The 24,837-nt window shown below is 37.6% G+C and overlaps 1 pseudogene; it reads left to right on the forward strand.

Moving 5' to 3' along the window:
- The first annotated feature begins 23,054 nt into the window (after positions 1-23,054).
- Positions 23,055-23,559, forward strand: LOC101422280 (translationally-controlled tumor protein pseudogene; annotated as a pseudogene).
- The last annotated feature ends 1,278 nt before the right edge of the window (positions 23,560-24,837 follow it).

The raw sequence follows: 24,837 nt of genomic DNA on the forward strand, positions 1-24,837 counted from the left end.
GTTTCCAAAATAGTTATATACATGACCTTAGACTTACTCTTTCAACCACAGTCATACCCATATACTAGCTCTGCTAGTTACAGACACTATAAGGTGCTTTCACCATTTCTTTTCATTTCCAAAGATTTACAAACAACCTTTTTACCAATTCTGCACAGATTAACCCTCAGTTTTCCTTTCTCTACCCTCATTCTATTTTCTGGTGACCTATATTCTCTCTATTAATGCTCTGAGTTTACATAACATATTTAGTTTATAATTGTGCAATCATACAGTATTTATCCTTTTGTGTCTGGCTTGCCTCACTCAACATAACGTCCTCTGGGTTCATCAATGTTTTCATATATTTCTTGACTTCATTTCCTCTTACCACTGTATAATATTCCATTGTGAGTATACACCACAACTGTTTATTCACTCATCAATTGATGGACACCTGGGTTGTTTCCAACTTTTGACAATTGTGAATAATGCCACTATGGACATCCAGTTTGCATATGTCTGTTCGTGCCACTACTTTCAGTTCTTCTGGGTATATACCAAGGAATAGTGTTGCCAGGTCACATGGCAAATCTATATTCACCTTCTTAGAACTGCCAAACTGTCCTCCACAGTGGCTGTACCATTCTACATTCCCACCAACAGTGAATACCTTGCTAATAATTTTAATTATTCCCTATCTGGTAGGTGTTAAATGATCTAGCATTATAATTTTTAATTTGCATTTTTTCTTACTACTAATGGGATTGAAAATCTTTTAAGATATTTATTGGCTATATAAAACAGGATTTCAATAGAAACAAAATGGCATTAAAGTTAGGATAATCAAAGGGTCTAAGTATAAAGATATGCAGTAGGTGTAGGCAAACCCAGGGCTATCAGCAATAGAGCTGTTTCCAACTCTACATCAAAAAAAAAAGACAAGAGGAGAGAAGGGTTACTGAAATGCACAAGAACAGAGAGTCTTTTAAAGCATGGTCCTTTCTGAAACAGAGATTCTTTTAAACCATGGTCCTTTCTGAAACAGCAAGTCATTTGAAGGAGCAAAAAGGACAAATATCCCAGCTTCATTCTCCTCCCTCTCTGATCATCTGGCAGGATCTCGATCTGCCAAACTCAAATGGAAGTCATAGGGAATGGCAGACCTGCTGATATGAGCTCATGGAGAACAGGATCCTGGAGACAGAAAGCAGGGTGAATAAAAATGAAAAATGGATATATTAAGACAAAAGGAAGAGATCTGCAATGGCCCCTCAGCTTTTCTCCTTTAAAGAGGTGCCTATTCAAGACCTCTGTCCATTTTTATATTAAGTTTTCTTATTTTCTTTACTATTAGATTTAATAGATGTAAAATTACTCTGGCAAAGTGCTTATTATAAATGTTCTAAATGCTTACTCTTAATTTCTGTGCTTATTCTCTCCATGGACCAGTAACAAATATTCATAGGCTGGAACCGGCCTACAGAGCTTATATTGAAGAATAATATTAATTCATTTAACCCTCACCAAAACAAACAAACAAACAAAACCCTATGATGTAATGTCTCTATTCTGAAGATGAGGAAACTGAGGCATAAAGTTAGTTCTCTTATTAGGGAAACTAAATTAGATCCTTTAATAGACAATAAGCTTTACATAGAGAAAAATCTCATGATCACAAAATGTATACCACCTAGTCATTTTGAAAGAAAGAATATTATAAGAGAAGCAAGACTTAATGAGAATGTATCACTAGAGTTTTATAATCAGGCCTCTGTTAGAAAAACCATTAAAGCGATAGGACATCTTGGTGATTTTCTAGGAGTGCCTCTCGTTGTATAGAGCAGTAAGGCAAAGTGTTTAATGTGTCGCCCAGGAGTCTGACTGCTTAGGTTTGTTTCCTATCTTGGTCACCTACTTGCTGTGAGGACTTGGGCCAACTTTGTAACTTGTCCAGCTTCACTTTTTCTGTAAAATGGGGATAATATTAATTTCTACCTCGAGGTTTGTAGGTAGTATTAACTATGCAATATGTAAAGTACTTGGAAAAATGTAGCATATCATAAATGCTCAATAAATGTTAGTCATTGTTTTATCTTTACATATGAAAACACAATGTACTGCAAGAATTCCAGATTTCCTAAATGCCTCCATCTATAATGGCCTGACTTCTGACCAAAAAAGACAGTTCCTGCCTTAAACTAGGGCCGCTGGTGGAACTCGGCAGTGCTGGAGTGGTCACTATCAGAGCAGGGTTTCTCAACCATAGTACTACCGATGTTTTGGACAATTCTTGTTTTATATGTTCTTGTTTTCATATTGATATACAGGAGTCCTTTATGTGGACAATTATTTCTTCTGAAAATAAGGTAAGTTTTGTTTTTTCTAATCCTTATCCATTTTATTTCTTTTCTCGTGTCTAAATATGCTGACTAGAACCTCCAATGCAATAGCAGTGATACTTACCTTGCTCATGCCCCTAAAGAGAATGCTTTCAACATATCTTCATCAAATGTGGATATTTACTATAGGTTAAAAAATATAATATAAGCTTTATCGGGATAAGGAAATGCCCTTCTAAGTTTGTCGAGTTGTTTGCTTGTTTTTCAAATAGATGTTAATATTCAGCAAATACTTTTTCTGCCTCTATTAGATCTGGGGTCCACAAACTACTGCCCCAGTCTACCACCTGTTTTTATAAATTAAATTTTATTGGAAAACAGCTATTTGCATCTGTTTACTTGGTGTGTATGGCCAATTTCATACCACAACGGCAGGGTTGAGTAGTTGAAGCAGAGGCCATATATCCTGCAAAGATGAAAATATTTACTATCTGGTCCTTTACAGAAAAAGTTTACCACCCCTGTACTAGATGATTGTATGATTTTTTTCCTTTCATCTACTCATGTGTTTTTGCTGGTTATTCACAATTTACCCATCCCAAATCCATTCTCTGTCCTTTTCTGCTCTGTTCCCTGGGAGGCTGTTCATTACTGTCTACATCCCCAAGCTCCCTTGCCTCTGGCTTCCCATGGGCCTAACAAATGAGACATACCAGCAGAAGATGAAGTGTGGTCTCGTCCTTTGGTCACTGTTTTGACAATGGTCATCACAGTTTCTACCTTGCCATGGTTCTGACAGAGGTTGTGTTCCTCTGTGGCTACATTCCGCTCCTTGCACCTTCAGGTGTAGGAGTTTCTGGCTCCTGCTGGTCACTAAATGTCTCACCGTCCCTTGTGGATTCCCGTAATCTGTCTTTTAACAGTTCTTTAAATTCTCTTCAGTTAAAACATTGTTTGTGTTCTATCTCTTTTTTGCCAGAGAAAATGTAAGATTTAATTATATTAATTGCCTTGTTCACATTAAGCAAGACTTGCATTTTTGGGATTCACTCAATTTGGTACTACATTAGGTCTCCGAATTCAAGCTGCTAATATATATATATATATTTTTAAATATTACATTAAAAAAATATGAGGTCCCATTCAACCCCACCACCCCCGCCCCCCACTCCTCCCATAGCAACACTCTCTCCCATCATCATGACACATCCATTGCACCTGGTAAGTACATCTCTGAGCATCACTGCACCCCATAGTCAATGGTCCACATCATAGCCCACACTCTCCCACGTTCCATCCAGTGGGCCCTGGGAGGATCTACAATGTCCCATAATTGACCGTGAAGCACCATCCAGGACAACTCCACGTCCTGAAAATGCCTCCCCATCTCATCTCTTCCTCCCATTCCCCGCACCCAGCAGCCACCATGGCCACCCTTCCCACACCCATGCCACATTTTCTCTGTGGACATTGGATTGGTTGTGTCCATTGCACATCTATGTCAAGTGGGGGCTTAGATTCCACATGGATACTGGATGCACTCCTCCTGCTTTCAGTTGTAGACACTCTATGCTCCATGGTGTGGTGGTTGACCATCTTCAACTCCATGTTAGCTGAGTGGGGTAAGTCTAATAAATCAGAGTGTAGGAGCTGAAGTCTGTTGAGGCTTTGGGCCTGGGTATCATATTGTCAGTCCAGAGATTCAAATCCCCTAAATATATCTTAAACCCCAGCACCAACTACAATTCCAGTAAAGTAGTATGCAAGTCTTGTGAAAAGAGATCCCCTCTGAGTCCATTTCCATCACACAGAAACACCAGCTCCAAAGAAGGGCCATCTGCCATGGCAGTGAACCCCATCTGCCATGACCATAGAACCCGTGGGTCTCTTTATCCCTCAAAAGAACCAATACCTGGGGTTGTATCTACTTTATCTGTCTCTCAGACTCTGCTCAGTTGTGCATAAGGGCATTCCTTCTGACAACCTCCAGACTCTTTTTTAGAGACTCATAGCCTTATAAACTCATTTCTCCTTTCCATTTCTCCCTTACATTAGGTCAAGCAGCATTTTAAAGTCATGTTATTATATGTAGACAGGGATATTCTGCTGATCCGCATTGAACCTTTAATTCAAGGTCATTTTCTAGTTGCATCTTCAGCTGGTATGTGGTAGTGATCCCTTGGTGCCAGGGAGGCTCATCCCCGGGTGTCATGTCCCACACTGGGGGGAATGCACTGCATCTACATGCTGAGTTTGGCTTTGAGAGTGGCCACATTTGAGTAACATGAAGGCTGCTAGGAGGAAACTCCCAGGCACAATGCTACTCTAGGCCTTGTTCTTATTGCAGGTGTATAGGCTCACAAGCATAGCCATTAGTATCAGGAGCCCACTGTTGGGCCCTCATTCCTTCCTGGTTCTTACCGTTGCACCTGGGGGACTGCTGCTGCTCCCCCAGGGACCACGACAGAGACCCCCTGGCCAGTAACCCAGTACCCCCCCCCAGCTGTTGTTTTTAATTGATTCCACTATGAGTATATCTAAACATTACCATGTACCCTGGACATATGCTCTGTATAACTCCCTGTCAACCATATATAGCCTGTCAATAACATCCCATATCAGTATTCCTCCGCCACCATTATTGAACTACTCTGTGATCCAAAACTTCCTGTAAAGTGAATCCCAACATAATGTCAGTTTCCCTTACTAGTAAAATGGAATATAGCGATGAGTTTAAAGATTAGATCTACAGTACATATTGATTTGGAAAAATTTCTACATCCTATCTTTTTCTTTTCTTTTTTTTTCTAATTATTGAGCTTCTCTTCACAAGAGTCTTAGATCACAGTAATTCATATATACAATATACAGTACTCCCACAGATCCACCATAAAACCTTTTCCCTTCCACAGCGATAATCTTTTAACTTATTCATATCATATTTCCTGAAACTGATGTACAGATTCCGAAACAATAGCTTTCAAACAAGGTGACATCTGTGCTTACAATGTGGTCCATACTTTAGGATGTACAGTTTTCTAAATTTTTAGTTATCCTATGTTTTGCATTATGGTTTACATTATTAGTCTGTCGTCCCCTATATGTTTTTGGTGTAATATTACGTTTTATATTCATCCTCGTGTACTCTCGCAAAACTCCTCTCTTGCCCCCACATTTACCTTGGTTCCATCCATTCAACATCCATTTTCCCCTCCCCTTGGGGCCCACAGCGCCAGCCAATCTCCATTTCCCAAGAAGCCACGTCCAGAGATACTTGCAGCAGTGTTCAGGGCCTGACTTTCTCAACTGCCCTAATGCCCTGGGAGCCACCCTTTCTCACGAGAGATACAGTTCTCTCTATTTGATGGCATTAGTCCTCCCCAGGATGTGGGTCCACCCCAACTCTCACTTCTTGGGTCTCTACCCAATGGTACAACCCACCCTGGCAAAATGAGCCTTCAGCTATTCCCCCGGAGTCCGTCCCATATCAGACCATCCCCCCTGAGCATCCTAAACAGGTAATCCTCCTAATTATATTTTGATACGATTTTCTCAACATTTTACTCTCAACAAACACCTGACACTGTCCTATGTTCGTATGTTGCCCCTCCCTCCCCCCAATTTTTGGACAATATTACCCCTCCGCACATTCCCAGCCCCCCTCAAACCCGCAAAGCCCCACCCGAAGGCAACTCCTTGCCCCCATTTTGTCCCTTCTTTGTGCTCATACTTACCGCCAGCTCATCATAGATTCCACCCCTGCAGACGTCGGCTCACATCCTTCCTCCACCCCCCAATTTCCTGTAAGCCTCTTTTCCAGTCTCTAGCTCTCTGAGGCAGGTTGCTTATTTCGTATCATTGAGGTCATGTAGTATTTGTCCTTCAATGCCTGGGTTGCTTCACTCAACATAAGGTTCTCAAGATTCATCCATGTTATCACATGTGTTTGTAGTGTATTTGTTCTTACAGCCAAGTAGTATTCCATTGTGTGTATATACCACATTTTAGTGATCCACTCATCTGTTAATGGGGATTTGGATTGATTCCAACTTTTGGCGATAGTGAACAATGCTGCTATGAACATTGGTGTACATATATCGGTTTGTGTCCTTGTTTTCAGTTCTGAAGGGTATATACCCAGCAGTGGTATTGCTGGGTCATATGGCAAATCTATGGTTAGTTTTTTGAGAAACCGCCAAACTGTTCTCCAGAATGGTTGGATCCTTCTGCATTCCCACCAGCAATGGATGAGTGTTCCCCTTTCTTCACATCCTCTCCAGCATTTGTATTCTTCTGTTTTTTTCATAGCTGCCAATCTTATGGGAGTAAGATGGTATCTCATTGTAGTTTTGATTTGCATTTCCCTGATAGCTAGAGATTTGGAGCATTTTTTTCATGTGCTTTTTAGCCATTTGTATTTCTTCTTTGGAGAAGTGTCTGTTTAAATCTTTTTCCCATTTTTTAAATGGGTTGTTTATCTTTTTATTTTCAAGATATATGAGTTCTTTATATATGCAAGTTATAAGTCTCTTATCAGATATATGGTTGCCAAATATTTTCTCCCATTGTGTGGGTTCCCTTTTTACTTTCTTGACAAACTCCTTTGAGGTGCAGAAGGCTTTAATTTTGAGGAAGGCCCATTTATCTATTTGTTCTTTTGCTGCTCGTGCTTTTGGTGTGATACTCATGAAGCCCATTTCCTATTACAAGGTCCTGTAGATGTTTCCCTACACTGCTTTCCAAGATCTTTATGGTCTTGGCTCTTATATTTAGGTCTTTGATCCATCTTGAATTGATCTTTGTATAAGGTGTGAGATGGTAATCCTCTTTCATTCTTCTACATATGGCTATCCAGTTCTCCAGGCACCATTTGTTGAATAGGCCATTCTCTCCCAGTTGAGAGGGTTTGGTGGCTTTATCGAATATTATATGGCTATATAAATAAGGTTCTATATCAGAACTTTCAATTCGATTCCATTGGTCTGTCTGTCTCTCCTTATGCCAATACCATGCTGTTTTCACTACTGTAGCTTTGTAGTATGTTTTAAAGTCAGGAAGTGTGATTCCTCCAATTTTGTTTTTCTTTTTCAATATGTCTTTGGCTATTTGGGGCCTCTTTCCTTTCCAAATAAATTTCATATTTAGCTTTTCTAGTTCCTTAAAGAAGGCTGTGTTGATTTTTATTGGGATTGCATTGAATGTGTAGATCAGTCTTGGTAGGATAGACATCTTAATAATATTCAGTCTTCCTATCCATGAACAAGGAATATTCTTCCATTTATTTAGGTCTTCTTTGATTTCCTTGAACAGTCTTGTATAGTTCTCAGTGTATAAGTTTTTTTACCTCTTTAGTTAAATTTATTCCTAAGTATTTGATTTTTTTATTTACTATTGTGAATGGTATGTTTCTTGATTTCCTCCTGATCTTGCTCATTATTGGTGTACAGAAATGCTACTGATTTTTGTGCATTGATCTTATAACCTGCGACTTTACTGAACTCATTTATGAGTTCTAGAAGCTTTGTTGTAGATCTCTTAGGGTTTTCTATGTATAGGATCATGTCATCTGCAAATAATGAAATTTTGACTTCTTCCTTTCCAATTTGAATGCCTTTTATATCTGGTTCTTGCCTCAGTGCTCGAGCAAGTACTTCTAAGACAATGTTAAATAGGAGCGGAGACAATGGGCATCCTTGTCTTGTTCCTGAGTTTAGAGGGAAGGATTTCAGGATTTCGCCATTGTAAACAATGTTGGCTGTAGGTTTTTTATATATACTCTTTATCATGTTCAAAAAGTTTCCTTGTATCCCGATCTTTTGGAGTGTTTTTATCAAGAAGGGGTGCTGTATTTTGTCAAATGTTTTTTCTGCATCTATAGATAAAATCATGTGATTTTTTTCCTTCAATCTGTTTATATGGTGTATTACATTGATTGATTTTCTTATGTTGAACCATCCTTGCATACCTGGAATAAATCCCACTTGGTCATGGTGTATAATTCATTTAATGTGTTGTTGAATACGATTAGCAAGTATTTTGTTAAGTATTTTTGCGTCTAGGTTCATTAGAGAAATTGGTCTGTAATTTTCCTTTCTTGTGGTGTCTTTGTTTGGCTTTGGCACTAGGGTAATGTTGACATCATAGAAGGAGTTCGGCAATGTTCCTTCTGTTTCGATTTTTTGGAATAGTTTCAGCAGGATTGGTGTTAGTTCTTTCCAGAATGTTTTGTAGAATTCACCTGTGAAGCCGTCTGGCTCTGGGCTCTTCTTAGTTGGGAGATTTTTAATGACTGATTCTATCTCTTTGCTTGTGATTGGTTTGTTAAGATCATCAATTTCTTCTTTCATCAATATGGGCTGCTTATGTGTTTCTAGGAATTTGTCCATTTCCTCTAAATTGTCATTTTTGTTGGAATATAGTTTTTCAAAGTATCCTCTTATGATCGTCTTTATTTCTGTGGGGTCAGTGGTGATATCGCCTTCTCATTTCTTATTTTGTGTATTTGCATCTTCTCTCTTTTTTCCTTTGTTAGTCTCGCTAAAGGTTTGTCAATTTTGTTGATCTTCTCAAAAAACCAGCTCTTGGTCTTGTTTATCTTTTCAAGTGCTTTCTTATTTTCTATTTCATTTAGTTCTGCTCTTATCTTTGTTATTTCCTTCCTTCTTCTTCCTGTTGGGTCACTTTTGTTGTTGTTTTTCTAATTCCTTCAAAAGTGCAGTTAGTTCTTCAATTTCTGCTCTTTCTTCTTTTTTGATATATGAATTTATGGCTATAAATTTCCTTCTCAGTACTGCTTTTGCTGCACCCCATAAATTTTGGTATGTTGTGTTATCATTATCATTTGTTTCAAGGTAGTCATTGATTTCTTTTGAGATTTCCTCTTTGACCCACTGTTTTTCTAAGAGTGTGCTGTTTAATTTCCAAATTGTGGTGTGAAGTTTGGGCCTCTGTCCCTTGCAAATTTCCAGCTTCACTCCACTGTGGTCAGAGATATTGTTTTGTATGATTTCGATCTTTCTGAATTCATTAAGCCTTTCTTTGTGGCCTAGCATATGGTCTATCTTGGAGAATGTTCCATGTGCATTAAGCTGCTAATATTTTTCCTGGGTCTTTGCACCTATATTCATGAGTGAATGGCCTGCTATTTACGTTGTGTATGCTGTCTTTTTCAAATTTTGATATCATGGTTAATGCCATCCTTATGACATTAGTTAAGGGGTGTGTTCCCATTGTTTCTATGCTATGAATAATTTAAGATTATAATTAGTCATTCTTTAATGTTAGATATAAAAGTTTGGTAAAATCATCTGGCTCATTATTTGTTCTGGAACCATGTTCAATTTTTCTAGAATTTATCAATTTTACTAAGGTTTAAAATTTATAGGCATAAAGATATTTGTTGTATCTTGTTATCTTTTAAATATCTGCAACTTATGTGGTTGTGATCCTTTTTACATCCCAAATTTGTTTATTTTTAGAACTGTAGGTTTTGTTTTTAAATTGGGCTTGTTAGATTTGTCTCAACTTATTAGTGTTTTCAAAGAACCAAAATTCACTCAGCTCACCCCATCATTGTGTGTTTATTTTCTATTTCATTAGTTTCTATTGTTGCATGATTTCAAACATTCTACTCTAGGTTTATTCACATGTTCCTTCTTTGCCATATTAAATTGGATGCTTAACTCATTACTTTTTAGCCTTTATATGTTTCCTACATAAACATAAATGTAAGCATAAAACTCATACATTTTTCTTTTAAGTTTGGTTTTAGCAGTATCCTACATGATTTTTTGTTTGTTTCTTTAAAGATTTATTTATTTATTTCTCCTCCCTCCCTCCATTGTGTGCTCTCTGTGTCCACTCACTGTGTGTTCTTCTGTGTCTGCTTGTATTTTCATTAGGCAGCTCTGGGAACCAATCCTAGGGCCTTCCAGAGTGGAGAGAGGTGGTGATCATTCTCTTGAGCCACCTCAGCTCCCTGGTCTGTTGTGTCTCTTATTGTCTCTCCTCTGTCTCTTTTTGTTCTGTTATCTTGCTGTGTCAGCTCTCCATGTGAGACCAGCACTCCTGTGTGGGGCAGCACTCCTTGTGCACTAGGGGTAGCACTCTGCATGGGTCAGCTTGCCACATGGACCAGCTTGCCTTCACCAGGAAGCTCTGGGTATCAAACCCAGGACCTCCTATATGGTAGAGGGGAATCCAATTGCTTGAGCCATATCTGTTTCCCCCTGTATGTTTTTATATCCTGTTTTTATTACTGTCGAGTTATAAAGATTTCTTTATTCCATATAATTTATTCTTTCTAACACATATTTCTAGTAATTCTTAAAAATATTTCTAACTTAAGTAGTTTGTTGACAAAAAACAGGCTGATATGACAACAATCTTTTGAAATTTGTTGAGATTTGCTTTACAGACCTCTACATGGTGAATCTTCACAATTTTAAAAAGAACGTAACTTCTGTAGTTTGTAAAGTCTCCATACAAGTTTTTTAAATCAAGCTTGTTGACTGGGTTGTTCAATTTTTTTATATTTTTATTGATTGTCTTCTTAATTTATCAAAATACTGACAAAGCAATATTAAAATAGCCCACTATAGTTGCTGAAGGCAGGGAGAGGGAAAAAGAGGTGTAATAATGGGGACATTTTTGAGACTTGGAGTTGTCTTGAATGATATTGCAGGGACAGATGTAGGACATTATATATCCTGCCATAACCCACTGAATGGACTGGGAGAGAGTGTAAACTATAATGTAATCTATAATCCATGCTGTGTAGCAGTGCTTCAAAATGTATTCATCAAATGCAATGAATGTACCAAACTAATAACAGAAGTTGTTGATGTGGGAAAAGTGGGGGGTGTGGGGAGTGGGGCATATGGGAGCCCCCTATATTTTTAATGTGACATTTTTGTGATCTTTGTATCTTATAAAAATAAATAAAAAATATATTCTAAAAAATAGTCCACTATATGCTGGATTTCTCTCTTTCTCCTCATTGTTCTGTCAATTTTTTGCTTCATATGTTTTGAGACTGATCACTTTTTATTTATTTATTTTTTCTCTCCCCTTCCCTCCCCCCCCCCCCAGTTATCTGTTCTCTGTTCTCTGTGTCCATTTTGCTGCGTGTTCTTCTTTTGTCCGCTTCTATTGTTGTCAGCGGCATGGGAATCTGTGTTTCTGTTTGTTGTGTCATCTTGCTGCATAAGCTCTCCATGTGTGCGGTGCCATTTCTGGGCAGGCTGCACTTTCTTTCGTGCTGGGCAGCTCTCCTTATGGGGTGCACTCCTTGCACATGGGGTTCCCCTACACAGGGACACCTCTGTGTGGCATGGCACTCTTTGCATGCATCAGCATTGCACATGGGCCAGCTCCACATGGGTCAAGGAAGCCCGGGGTTTGAACCGCAGACTTCCCATGGGGTAGACGGATGCGGTAACCACTGGGCCAAGTCTGCTTCCCCAATCACTTTTTAAAAACCTAAGATTTATTATATCTTCTTAGTGAGTTGAGTATTTTCAAATTCTAAAGGTAATTTCCCTTCTCTAGAATAATATAAAGGCTTAGACTAATTAACTCAGATTAGCTCCCACCCAACATAGATGTTATCGTGTATTTTCACCACAAAGCATAATTAATTGATTTGAACAATGGCGTTTTAAGATTTACCAACATATTTGTTTACATTCTTTGCTTACACTCAGCTCTTTTTGCACCTTTTTTTTTTTCTCATCTAGGATTCTTTCCTTCCACCTGAAGTACATCCTTTAGAATTTCTTTAGGTTAGTATGTGTTATTTGGAAATATTCTCTGTATTTGTCTGTCTGTAAAGTAGTTCATTGCTCTTTTTATTTAAATAATTTTTTAAAATTTATTTTTATTTATCTCCCCTCCCCACCCCAGTTGTCTGTTCTCTGTGCCTATTTGCTGCCTGTTCTTCTTTGTTTCTTCTGTTATTGTCAGCGGCATGGGAATCTGTGTTTCTTTTTGTTGCATCATCTTGTTGTGTCAGCTCTCTGTGTGGGTGATGCCATCTTGGGCAGGCTGCACTTTCTTTGGCGCTGGGCGGCTCTCCTTACAGGGCGCACTACTTGCACGTGGGGCTCCCCTATGCGGAGGACACCCCTCCGTGGCACGGCACTCCTTGCACACATCAGCACTGCGCATGGGCCTGCTCCACACAGGTCAAGGAGGCCTAGGGTTTGAACCGTGGACCTCCCATGTGGTAGACAGACGCCCTAACTACTGGGCTAAGTCCGCTTCCCAATCATTTCTCTTTAAGATATTTTCATTAGGATATAATTCTAGGGCAATGGTTATCTTCTGTCAGTGCACAATGTATTATTACACTGTGGTCTGGCTTCTGTTGTTGCTGGTGAGAAACCAACTGCCAATCCAATTGTGCTTCCTTTAAAGGTAACTGTCATTTTTTCCCCCCCTTTAAAAGAAATTATCTTTGTCTTTTTTTTCCTATGATTTTGCTGGTAGCCTAGAAGCAGTTTTTATTTTGCCCTTTTTAGAATAATTTGGACTCCCTAAATCTGTGCTTTGGCTTCTTTTCTTCAGTCCTTGAAAATTCTCAGAGCCATTATCTCTTTAAATATTGTCTCCAATCCATTCTCTCTTCCTCTCTCCCTCCCTCCTTCTCTTCTAGAACTCTGAGTAGAAATAAACTAGACCGTTCTCTAACCTCCATTTCTTCAGATATGTATTCTAGTCAGCTAATGGTCTGCCTATGAGGCTTTTATAGCCATTCTTTGAGTTTTCATTTGATTACTTTATTTTTCATTTATAGGCATTCTATCTGCTTCTTTGTGATACCTGCTTTGTCATAGTCTAATGTTTTTTAATCATGCTTTCAATCTTTCTAAAAAAATTGCACCATATTTTTTATTCTCTACTCCTGATAATTGCAATTTGTGGAGTCTTTACTATTGGTTGCTTCTGCTGGTTGTTACTTCTGGCTTCTTTCCTGGTGCATTGTTGATTTTTCACTATAAATTCAAATTTATTAGAACTTTACATATCAGAATTCATTGGTTCCAGATTAAAGAGAGCTTCCTCAAGAAATGATTGTTTTTCCTTCTGTCAGACACCCAGGACTCTATCATTCTTGAACCATGTTTAGAATAAATTCTTGGTGATGATTTTCAGGTTTTCAAGTAGTAAGAATTCTGACAGCAAGCTTGAAAGAGAGCAAATTTGAGAGGAGATGCTTTCTGTCCTCTTCAACACTTTGTCAGTCAATTTGACATATAGTTTTCTGCATGTTTATTTTAAATTTACCACTATATTAAAGGCCTCGCTTTTGTGGATCCCTGTGTAGAAAAGAAGGGAAGGTGGAGAATAGTTTCCTATTAGACTCCCCTCCTTTGGTAAGCCTTGGCTTTGTCCCCAGTTTTGTTCAAGACTGAAAACAAATTCAAGTTGATCTAGTTCAGAAAATACATTTAAGACTATAGTTATCCTTACTCTAATAGACTCAGTTAAGGCATTTTTGAAAAAGGAAAAGAAAAGAAATATCATGCCTTGGTCCTGCTCCAGACCAGTTAAATAACAATTTCTCTTTGGATTGGATTGTATGATGTGTGGGAAAAAAAAAAAATCTCTGAGTTGAGGTCCAAGCAAAGAAAGATTTTAAAAGTTCTTTAGTTGTGTCTAATGTGTAGTCAAGACTATTGCTTTATTTGGAACGGTAGCTTCCGTGATCAACTTACCTCTCTAGGTGTCCACTTTCACCTAGTTTATAGCTTCTGAATATTCCTAATTAATTTACACCTCATTGATGTACTCTAATAGACTTTTAAAATAATTTATCCTCAGGAGTTCCAGCAAGATGGCATCGGCTTAATTGGTACTGGAATTGGTAGGTATACATCAAAATGACTTGAATCTTTGGGCTGTCCGTGTGCCAGCTGGGCCATGAGACTCAATAGAGCTGCAACCCCTACTCACCAGTTCATTGGACTCACCCAGGACAACTAACAAAGAGGTGATGATGGGCAACCAACATATCAAGGAACTGAGAGTGTCTACAACTGCAAGCAAGAGGGTCCCATCCATCAGCCATATGGGACTAAAGACCCCTTTCAATTACAGGTGGGGTGGGCATCATCATCCCAGAATCCTCAGGACTGGGGAATGAACTATGAACTAGAGTGGACTTACTAGTATTCTACTATAGACTTATTGTGATTCTAGCAATGGAAGAAGTTATATCATTGATGTGGAGGCAGTGACCACTGGGGGTTCTGAGGTTGGGAAGAAGGAAAACAGGTTTAACATGGGGGCATTTTTGGGACTTGGGAATTGTCCTGAATGACATTGAAATGAAAGATATAAGCCATTATATATCTTGCCATAACCCATAGAATGATGGGAAAAAAGTATAAACTACAATGTAAACTATAATCCATGCTTAGAGGGCGGTGGACTTGGCCCAGTGGTTAGGGCGTCCGTCTACCACGTGGGAGGTCCACGGTTCAAACCCCGGGCCTCCTTGACCCATGTAGAGCTGGCCCATGCGCAGTGCTGATGTGCGCAAGGAGTGCCCTGCCACGCAGGGGTGTCCCCCATGTAGGGGAGCCCCACGTGCAAGGAGTTTGCCCCGTAAGGAGAGCCGCCCAGCGCGAAAGAAAGTGCAGCCTGCCCAGGAATGGCGCTGCACACACGGAGAGCTGATGCAACAAAATGATGCAACAAAAAGAAACACAGATATAATCCATGCTTAGTGGCAATGCTCCAAAATGTGTTCATCAATTGCAATGAATGTACCATACTAATGAAGGATATCATTAATGTGGGTAAATGTGGGTGTTGTGGGAGGTGGGACATATGGGAATCCCCTATATTTTTTATGTAACATTTATGTAATCTAAATATCTTTTTTTTATTTTAAAAATTTATCTAGCATTCTAAATTATGTTAGATAAGAGAGGCAGTTAGGGAACGTAATTTGTACTGTGATATCAAAAAAGCAATTAAAATTTTTCCTACTTTTATTAAGGAAAAAAAAGAAGGAAAAGCACTGTACAATTCTATGGGCATGCAATTCCTTTGGTTTATTAAGACTGTCACTGAAAGATTTCTCCATGTGGATATGGGATAAAGTTTTAGGAAATATATTATTAAAAATATATCCTGCTAAAATTCTATTCATTATGAGCTTCTGACTTAGAGTGGACTTTAAGACTTTAAGGTACATCTCAGGATGTAGTAAAGCCTGAGAAGTCAGTGACTCCTCAAGATCAGAAGCATCAGGCACTGTAAGACAGGGATTCTCATCTCTTGCTGCACATTAGTCATCTAGGGGAGATTTGAGAAAATATCCAGGCACTTCATAGCAAGCAAAGAGCATCAGCATATTTGGAGGTGGGGCCTGGGGCATGTTTATTTTAAGAGCTCCTTAGGGAATTCTAGTTGAAGGCAGGTTTGAGAACCACCTGTCACCTGTCTGGTTAAAAAGTGGGCTTCTCTAGCCCCAGCCCTGGAAATCCTGATTCAGCTATTGAGCCCAGGATTCTGTATATGTCATCATTTCCCAGGTGATTCTTATGGAAGTGTAGGGACCAATGCATTCAAATAAGGCTCTTTCCACGTGGTGCACAACATTTAAACTATAAGGTCAAGAGACCTGGCTTAATGTACCAGTTCTTCCGCTTTCTAACTGTGTGGTTCTGGGCATTGCCCTGAATTCTTTGAGCTCGTTCTCTTTTTTAAAGGAAAGGAATTGGGATATATGTTACCAATTTCACAGAGCTATCTTGAGGTTCCTATATGTACTAGAGTTTTGTTAGTTAGAAGCGGTCCTACAAAATATGGAATAACTTCATTTTCATCAGATTATTATGCCTTTTCATATAAGATAAAAAGATATAGATAAAAAGAACTCATTGCTCCTATAGTACCTAGCTCAGGTAAAATTAGTGATTATTAAAATATAGTTTTAATCAGTATAACTCCCATTCCCAAAGACAAAGGCAGATTAGCCACTGATTTCCTGCTAGTTATGAATAAGTAACATGAAACACCACTACGATTATTTATCACTATGTTTATTTATCATTTACAATTGAAAAATGATTAATACATATATGTTTGTAAGGATAGAATTCTAAACGGAAAGAGTAAAAACCCAACGTATATTGCCTAGAAACCCAGAGACAATAGGTTATATATTACTTTATTACTTATGCTGTAGGAAAACATGATATACCATTCCATTTAGCATTTTTCTCTCTACTACCATATGCAAGTGGTGCAGGAGGAGTGAAGAGAAGCCAGATTCCCTTGCCTTTAGCTTTCTCTGTCTTCTCTACTCCACTTCTTGGAGCTTATTATCTCAGGACTAACAGCCATTTCTTGGGGACATTAGGGTAAGAAGTCAGGTTGCCTTCTACCAACTGGTCTCTTCCAGCTACCCACCAGGTGAATGACTCTCCTCACTCTTTGCTCCTCACAAGGCCCTTCAAAATTTGGACAATAGCTGGCCAGCTACGTGAAGTCCCCTGGGTACAATACTCCTTAATTTCTAAGCAACTTATATTTAGGGTACACAAAGGAGGCAACCTCAGTGGGAATGAAGAAGTAAGGGTACGGGTGAGGGGAAGACATTGAGGAAATAGAGGACGCAGAAGAATTGGGCCTCAAGCTCAGGACAGGCTAACAATTTAGATATTTTTTCCCCATGTGATAGCATTTAATTATCTTTGCCCACTTAATATCAATCATAACATTGCGCAAAGCTAGCGTTTTTCTCCTCAATAATTAATGCATTGTAGAAAATAAAATTTAGAAAAATTGAACAACAAAAGTTAAACATTTTTCCTTTTAAAGGCTTATTTTGTTTTAAAATTACAATTATTTTAAGTTAGAAATTTTGAACTGGAAGTGGCCTACTGTTTTTAGATTCTGAATAAAACTTTCTGCACAGTCAAAAAAATAAGTGAAATAGAAAACTTAGACTTTTTAAGGTTTAAGGTAGAGATCCCAACAAGATATCTGAGCAAAAGGCCATCACTGAGATTCTAAGATTTGATGTATGTAAAGAAATGTATTCATAAGAACTATTGGTCACAATTTCATTATCCAACTGGATACAAGCTGCAGGAGAGCAGGGGATTTTGTTGGTTCTGTCACTGATATATCCTCAGTACCAAGGCAGTGCCTGGAAAATGGTAGTCATTTTATATGTGTAGTGTGTGTGTGTATGTATGAATTTAATATATATGAATGAATCTCATAGCTAATAATGGCATGTTTTCTTTTATAAATCTTAATGAGTTACTCTTTTTAGATAGTAACTTAAAAGTTTTACACTTGAAATGTTAATAAGAAATTTAAAAATAACATTTCTAACAGGAAATTAGTGTTGTGCCAAATATAATTTTCTTTTACTGTAGGTCAGTATCTCCATTTCCTTCTACATAGTGCTTTTAAGTATTTATAAAAACTTTCACAAGGTGGCATACAAAACTTCATAAAGACATTTCTTGATGTTTTTTGTCAAATACTTACTGTATTTATCTTATAGAAAACCTTCCTTAAATCCAGGTGAGAGGGACCCCAACCCAGACCCTTTGCTTGAGGGCTGGACTCTTTCCTGCTTCAGCAATGCTCCTCACTGCTATGAAGACACAGCACTCCTCCTCACCCACATGTCTGTGGGATAGGACAGAGTGGGAGATGGAGGGTGGGGCTGGGACCTGCATAGACCAGCTCTTCATGCACTGCCACTTACTAGGGTGAGGCTCTGAGAAGTACACAAAGTATAATTAGGAACCTTAGGAAGGTTCGTTTGCCTAAGTAGGAACAGTTCGTTAGTTCGGTTTATAATTTTTAAATATTTAGGCATATATGGTGTGTGGACTGTCTTAGTTTGCCAGGGTACTGTGACAGATACCATACAATGGGTAGACTTAATAACAGGAATTTACTAGCTCACAATTTGGAGGGCTGGAAGTCCAAAATCAAGGCATCAGTGAGTCTATCCTCTCTCCTCAAAGTCCATAGCATTATTGTTCTGACTTGCGACAGTCCTTGGCATAACTTGGCTTGCATCTCTGCTCTGGACACATGGCAATTGCTTGCTCCTGTGTCAGCTCTTCTGGTTTCCCAATGACTTCTGTCTCCTTCCGGTTTTCTGACTTCTGGTTTCTGCATTTTATAAGGCTTTCAATAGTATGGATTAAGACCCACTCCAATTCACTTGGCTATCCCTTAACTAAAAATAACATCTTCAAAAGGTCCTGCTTACATATGAGTCCATACCTATAGGAAGTTTAAGAGCATGCTGTTTCTGGAGTACAAAACTCAGTCTACAAGATGGACCTCCATTTTTGCTTGTGACAAGGCCCTGAAAATGTTTGAGACAGTGCCTCTGTGTGTACTGTATATTAAATCTGTGGGTATTGTGTGTGTGTGTGTTTGTTTACTTAAAAAGAAGATGGGTAGAGGGGAAAAATACCTAAAGTGAGAGTGTGGCACCAGCACACTCTTAGATTTTCTCACTTTTTTTTTAGAGACGTTGTGGGTACATAGAAAAATAATGCATAAAATACAGTGTTCTTACATACCAACCTATTATAATTAATAACACCTTGACCTAGTGTGATAGATTTGTTAAAATTGATGAAAGCACACTTTTATAATTGTACTATTAACTATATAGTCCATGGTTTAACTTAGGGTTCAATACTGTGTTGTGCAGATCCATGGATTAAAAAAAAAATTTATTCTAGTAACATATATACAATCCATAATTTCCTTTTAATCACATTCAAATATATAATTCCGTGTTGTTAATTACATTCACAATATTGTGCTACCATTACCACCATCCATTAGCATAGTTCCAATTACTAATAGAAACTCTGAAAATTTTAAGCCTTAACTCCCTACTCCCTACCTCTACCCCATTCTCTGGTAACCTACAGCCTACAGTCTAACTCTATAGTTGCTTGTTCTAATTATTTCATATCAGTGAGATCATACAATATTTGTCCTTTTGTGTCAGGCTTATTTCACTCAACATGTTGTCTTCAAGTTTCATCCAAGATGTCACTTGCATTAATATCAGAACTTCATTTCTTCTTAGGGCTGAGTAATTTTTCCATTCTATGTATACATCACATTTTGTTGATCCCTTCATACATTGATGGACACTTGGGTTGCTTTTATCTTTTGGCAATTGTGAACAATGGTGCTATGAATATATGTGTGCAAATATTTGTGAAAGTCCCTGTTTTCAATTCTTTTAGCTATATACTTCAAAGGGGTATTGCCAAATCATATAGTAATTCTATATTTAACTTTCTGAGGAACCACCAAACAGTCTTCCAAAGTGACTGCACCATTATACATTCCCACCAGGAAAGAATGTATGTTCCTGTTTCAACCCATCCTCTCCAACACTTGTAATTTTCTGTTTCTTAATTATAGCCATTCTAGTGGATATTACATCTTATTGTGGTTTTGATTTGCAGTTCCCTAATGTCTTCTGGCCATTTGTATATCTTCTTTATAGAAATATCTCTTCAGGTCTTTTTAAATTGGGTTGTTTGTCTTTTTGTTGTTGAGTTGAAGAATTTCTTTTTATAATCTGGATATTAATCCCATTTCAAATATGTAGTTTCCAAATATTTTCTGCCATTGTGTAGATTGTTGTTTTAACTTCATGATACATTCTTTGAGGCCCCAAAATTTTACATTTTTAGTAAGTCCCATCTGTTTATTTTTTTCCTTTGCTGTTTGTACTTTGGGTATAAACTCTAAGAAACCATTCTTTTGCAAACTGAGATCCAGTTTTCACACCAACATTTGTTGTTGAAACTATTCTCTCCCAACTGAGTAGTCTTTTCCCCTTTGTCCAAAATCAGTTGGCCATAAATGTGAGGGTGATATCTGAGCTCTAAATTTGACTTCATTGGTTTATAAATATGTCCTTATACCTGAACCATGCTGGGTTTTTTCACATTTTAAAAACAATTTATTGAAGTATATCATTCACACATGAACATGCATAAGCAATAAGTGTATAGTAAAAGTTGTGAGCTTATAAAACAAAGATGCATAACATCATGCAGGGCTGCCATATATCACCCCACCACAAATACATTGCATTGTTGTGAAACATTTGTAACAAATTATCAAAGAGCATCATCAAAATAGTACTACTAACTATAGTCTGTACCTTACATTTGGTGTATTTTCCCCAACCTGCCCTATTTTTTTTTTTGTTCATAAACCATATAATTTATCTAAAGTGTACAATCCATGGCATTTGGTATAATCACTGAGCTGCACATTCATCACCTCAATCAATATTAGAGCATGTTCATTACTCCAAAAAACACCATAATGTTTTGATTGCTGTGGTTTCATAATAAGTTTTAAGATCAGGAATTGTGAGTCCTCCAACTTTGACTTATTTTTCAAGATGGCTTTGACTATTTGAGCCTCTTACCATTCCATATAAATTTGATGAGTACATTTTCCATTTCTGCAAATAAGGTTGTTGGAATTTTGATTGGGATTGTATTAAATTGTAAATCACTTTGGGTAGAATTGTCATCTCAAGGATATTTAGTCTTCTAATCCATGAACACAGAATGTCCTTCCATTTATTTAGGTCTTCTTTGATTTTTTTTTAAAGGAATATTTTATAGTTTTCTCTGTACAAATCCTTTACAGTCTTGGTTTGATTTAATTCTAGATATTTCATTCATTTAGTTGCTATTGTAAATGTAATATTTTCTTGATATTGTCTTCCAATTGTTCATTACAAGAGTATAGAAACCTCTGGTTTTGGGGTGTTCATTTTGTTCCCTGCCACTTTGCTGTATTCATTGATTAGCTCTAGGAGCTTTGTTGTCAATTTTTCGGGATCTTCTGTATAGAGGATCATGTCATCTGCAAACAGGGAAAGTTTCACTACTTTCTTTTCAATTTGGATGGCTTTTTATTTTTCTTGCCTAATTGCTCTGGCTGGAACTTCCAGTACAATCTTAAATAACAGTGGGGATAGTTATTGTCTTGGGCATTCTTGTCTTGTTCCTGGTCTTAAAGGGAAAGTTTTCAGTCTTTCACCATTACGTGTGATATTAGCTGTGGGTTTTCCACATATGCCCTTTATTGTGTTTAGGAAGTTTCCTTCTACTTCTAATTTTCTAAGTGTATTTATAAGAAGGGGTGCTGGATTTCGTCAAACATCTTCTCTGTATAAATTGAGATGATCTTTTTTTTTTTTATCTCATTTTGCTAATATGGTGTCTTATATTAATTGATTTTCTTTTGTAGAATCTGAGGTAAATGCATACCTGGTAAAATCTCACTGGATCATGGTATACAATTCTTCTAATATGCTGTTTGATTTGGTTTCTTATATTTTGTTGAGGATTTTTACATCTATATTTACAAGAGACATTGGTCCAAAATATATATTTTTTGGTTCTATATTTATCTGACTTTGGTTTTAGGATGATATTGGTTTCAGAGAATGAGTTAGGGAGTGTTCCCTCCTCTTCAATTTTTGGAGGAGTTTGAGCAGGATTGGTGTTAATTCTTCTTGGTATGTTTAGTAAAATTCACTAGTGAAGCCATTGGGTCCTGAACTGTTCTTTGTTGGCATGTTATTGATTATTGATTGAATCTCTTTATTTGCTATTGTTCTGTTGAGATCTTATATTTCTTCTTGAGTCAGTATAGATAGTTTGTGTGTTTCTAGGAAATTTTCCATTTCATCTAGGTTTTGTAATTTTTTAGCATTCAATTGTTCATAGTATCCTCTTATAGTCCTTTTTATTTATGTAGGGTTGATAATAGTGGTCCCCCAGTCATTTCTGATTTCAGTCATTTGTGTCCTCTCTCTTTTTTAGTCAAGTTAAACTTTTGCCAATTTTATTGATCTTTCAAAGAATCAGCTTTTGGTTTTGTTGGTTCTATTTGTTTTTTATACTTATTCTATATTTCATATATCTCTGTTCTAATCTTTGTTGTTTCCTTCTTTCTGCTTGCTTTATTTAGTTTGCTCTTCATTTTCTAGTTCTTCCTACTTTGAGGTTAGGTCACTCATTTGAAATCTTTTTTAATATATACTTTTAAATTTCTTCTTTTTTAAATGCAAGCATTAGTGTTAATAAATTTTTCTCTCCACACTGCCTTTGCAGCATCCCATAAATTTTGGTATGTTGCATTCTCATTTTCACTTACCTTAAGATATTTCCTAACTTCCCTTGTGATTCCTCTTTAACCCATTGGTTGTTTAACCATATGCTGTTTAATTTCCACATATTTGTGTGAATTTTCTAGTTCTCCCTCTGTTATTGATTTCTGGCTTCATTCCATTATCTCAGAGAAGATACATGATATGATTTTAATATTTTTAAAAATTTATTGAGACTTGTTTTGTGACCTAACATGTGGTCATTCCTGTAGAATGACCATGTGCCCTCAAGAAGAATGTGCATTCTGTTCTTTTTGGGTGAAGTGTTCTCTCTACGTCTTTTAGGTCTAATTGGTTTAGAGTGTTGTTCAAGTCTTCTAGTTTCTTATTGATCTTCTGCCTGAATGTTCTCTTCATTATTGAAAATGGTGTATTAAAGTCTCTTTCCCTTTTCCACCTGCCCCACCCTCCCTTCCCCCAGTGCCATCCTGTCCACTGGGGCTAGCTCCTGGCTCCTGGCTCCAGGCTCCAGGTTCCTGCTACACTGCAGCTGCCTCCCTCCAGCAGTCGTCATGATCATCTACTGGGACCTTATCAGCTGTGATACATGTTCTCCTACATTTACAAGATTTGGTAGATCACAGATGGGCTGTGTCTGGATGTGGAAGGGAAGATAGACACTAGGACAGAAGGTAGCATTGAAGAATTGCTCACTGGTGGAAATGCCTCTGTTGAAGGCCCCATGGGTGAAGGTCCAAAAGCACAGTCATCACAGGTGTAGATACTGTCTTGAGCTATCACTTGCAGGAAACCAGCTTCACACAAGAAGTACATCAAAGATCACATGAGAACAATCAAAGGCAACCTTGAAGAACAGAGTCCAGAAAGAATAAAATCTTTTATGACAGGAGCTGCAGAACAAATCAAACACATCCTTGCTAATTTCAACAACTATCAGTTATTTATTGGTGAAAACAAGAATCCACATGGTATGGTTGTTCTCCTGGATTACACCTGGAAGGTGTGACCCCATTTATGATTTTCCTTAAGGATGGTTTAGAAATGGAAAAATGTTAACAAATTTGGCAATTGCTTCGGATCTATCACCCATTATCATAACTGGCTGCTGCTTTTCATCCACACCACATCAGGACTTAGACAAATGGACTGATGCCATCTCGAACTCATCATTTATTTTGTTCCTGATTTATTTGGAGTAGAGGCATTGTTTTTAAGAAAAACCTGTCATGTAGGTTGTGTAAAAATAAAAATGCATTTAAACTCATTTGAGAGAATGCCTCTTAGTTTAATAAATTTAAATCTATCCTGTAGTTTTCCTGGAGATGCTAGAGCCTGTTTGTAGATACCTGCTATGCAGCATAAAACTGTCTTCAGATAAATATGTCTACAGTTAACCCACTTCTGGGATTGGATTATAAAAACAAGAACTAAAAATCTTAATTCTGATTTGAAGGGAGAGGCCATGTTCAAAGTAATGCATTTGAAATGGATCTTTATACATTTCATTATCTACAAACTCAAGTAGCTAACTCTGGAAGAGTTTACCAAAACGATAAAAAGAGACTGTATAATAGAAAAAAAGTCTCCTCCTATTAATTTAGAACCATCTGCTTCTCCCTTCATATCTGTTGGTATTTACTTTATATATTTTGGGGCTCTGTTGTTAGGTGCATATATATTTATAATTATTATGTCTTTGAGTTGAATTGATCCATTGATCCATTTATCTGTAAATAATGACCATCTTTGTCCCTCATAACAGTTTTCAAATTTTTTTTTTGTTTTTTTTTTAGGTATTGGGGCTGGGGATTGAACTGGGACCTCATGTGGGAAGCCAGTGCTCAACCCCTGAGACACATGGGCTCCCCTGAGACATTTGTTTTATTTCATTTGTTTGCTTATTGTTGTTTTTGTTTGTTTTTAGGAGGAACAGGGAATTGAATCTAGGACCTCCCATGTAGGAGGCAGGTGCTCAACCACTTGAACCACATCCACTCCCTGCATAACAGTTCTTTACTTCAAGTCTATTTTATCTGCTATTAGTATAGCTACCCCAGCTCTCTATTGGTTACTCCTTGCATGGTATTATATTTTCCATCCTTTCACTTTTACCCTATTATGTCTTTGAATTTAAGGTCTCTTGTATACAGTCTACAGTTGAGTCATACTTTTTCTCTGTCTTTTTAAAAAAAAATCTATTCTGATAATCTCTGCCTTTTGACAGAGATTTCCATTTAAAAGTGACTTTTGGGAAGTGGACTTGACCCAGTGGTTAGGGCATCCATCTACCACATGAGAAGTCTGTGGTTCAAACCCCGAGCCTCCTTGACCCAT

This window comes from Dasypus novemcinctus, chromosome 2 (genome assembly GCF_030445035.2).
Source record: "Dasypus novemcinctus isolate mDasNov1 chromosome 2, mDasNov1.1.hap2, whole genome shotgun sequence".
Lineage (NCBI taxonomy): Eukaryota > Metazoa > Chordata > Mammalia > Cingulata > Dasypodidae > Dasypus > Dasypus novemcinctus.